Below are 2,093 nucleotides of genomic sequence, written 5' to 3'. Positions count from 1 at the left end.
AGCTTTCTCTTCAAGGTCCTTTCAGGTTCAGGATCAGCCTCAACAAGAATGCCTTTGTCTTTGCTCCTGCTCATATGAGAGAGAAGAGAACAAGAAATGTGGAATCCTCTATGTCACAGTATAGAGATTCCTTGAAGTGTCAGAGGAAAAGAAGAGTAGAAGACAGAAGTAGAAAATTCGAACTTATCAAAAGAGATGGAGTTCGAATTTTGCATTAAGGAATAGTGTTAGTCCATAAATAGAAGGATGTGAGAAGAAGGGAAGTGATTTTCGAAAATTAAGTAAAAATTTTGAAAACATTTTTGAAAAACATTACTTAATTTTCGAAAATGAAAGTGGGAAAGAAATAAAGTGATTTTTGAAAAAGATTTTGAAATTAGAAATCAAAAAGATTTGATTGAAGACTATTTTGAAAAAGATGTGGTTAAGAAAATATGATTGGTTTTAAAAAGATGTGATTGAGAAGATATGATTTGAAAAATATTTTAAAAAAAGATTTGAGTTTGAAAATTAAAAACTTGACTAACAAGAAAAGATATGATTCAAATATTAAACCTTTCTCAACAGAAAAGGCAACATACTTGAAATGTTGAATCAAATCATTAATTGATAGTAAGTGTTCATACCCTGACCGGGGTCCTCCAAATCCGCAAGAGGTCCGACCTTGTCCTAAAACTCACACCTAAAGGTCGGACCTCCGACAAAGAGCAAGGAAGGCCCATCAAAAGGAACGCAGCCCAAACCTAAAGGCCGAAAAGGCCTGGAAAAGGCGGTTCCACAAAGATAAAGATAAACTCCCAAAAGATAAGATAAGATAAGAATATCTTACCCAGGAAAGATCACTGCCAACTACTATAAATACACTGGAGCACCCAGGTATGGCATTCATTCCAAATCTACATATATCTGCTTAGACCCATGCTAACTTAAGCATCGGAGTGTCATTGCAGGTACAACCACCAACCGTTCTGCATACCTAGCTCGGGTTACCAAGCCCCCACCTCGGACCTCTCCGGACGACCGAGCTACACGTTTCAGGCAAACCCCCGGAACATTGGCGCCGTTGCTGGGGACCCTGGAAGTCGTCCCTCTACCATGGCGGACAACCCTCTCAACGATGAGCACGCTGCATCTAAACAAGAGGACGAAATTGACACCGGAGAACGACCGGACAGCCCTCTATCACCACGCACTCCAGGAGGAAACAAACAGAATCGCCCAAAAACATCATCCCCAAATAAGAATCCACAAAATTCCGAAAGAGAGAAAGGCTCGGAAATTCTAGAAACAGTCCGGGCACAACAAGACCGACTAAAACAGCTCGAAGAGGACATAAAGAAGCAGAAAGAAACCGAACAAGATCTGAGAAGGGAAACTCGAAAGCGCAGAGAATTAGAAAATAAACTGCGGAAAATAGAGGCCAACCTGAAAGACCGGACAGAACGCGGCACTACCACCGAAGACAACCATGACCCCTTCACACAAGAGATCATGAAGGAGAAAGTACCGCGAAACTTCAAACCACCCGATATGGACCTCTACGACGGCACCACCGATCCAAGTCATCACCTCAGCAACTTCAGAAGCAGAATGTACCTAGTCGACGCCTCCGACGCGACTCGGTGCAAAGCCTTCCCCACCACTCTCACCAAGTCGGCCATGAAGTGGTTCGACAACCTGCCACCAAGATCAATCACCAGCTTCGAAGACCTAACCAAAAAATTCCTAACAAGATTCTCTATTCAAAAGGACAAGGCAAAACATGCCCCCAGTCTGCTCGGGATCAAACAAGGTGACCAAGAAACTCTCCGAAAATACATGGAGCGATTCAACAAAGCCTGCCTGGACATACAACACTTGCCCACTGAAGCAGCCATCATGGGACTAGCAAACGGCCTAAAAGAGGGACCGTTTAGCCAATCCCTATCCAAACGATACCCGACCTCCCTGTACGAGGTGCAGGAGCGAGCAGAAAAATATATCAACATGGAGGAAACCTCCCAGCTAAGAGACTCTTCTAGGAAGGAATCAAACTACCCACTCCGAGATCAAGATCGGGAACAGAAGAAGAAAGAAGAACCCAACTCGGACAA

Source organism: Arachis duranensis, chromosome 1 (genome assembly GCF_000817695.3).
Source record: "Arachis duranensis cultivar V14167 chromosome 1, aradu.V14167.gnm2.J7QH, whole genome shotgun sequence".
Taxonomy (NCBI): Eukaryota; Viridiplantae; Streptophyta; class Magnoliopsida; order Fabales; family Fabaceae; genus Arachis; species Arachis duranensis.
The sequence above is the reverse complement of the archived record's forward strand: the minus strand, read 5'-3'. Positions refer to the sequence as shown.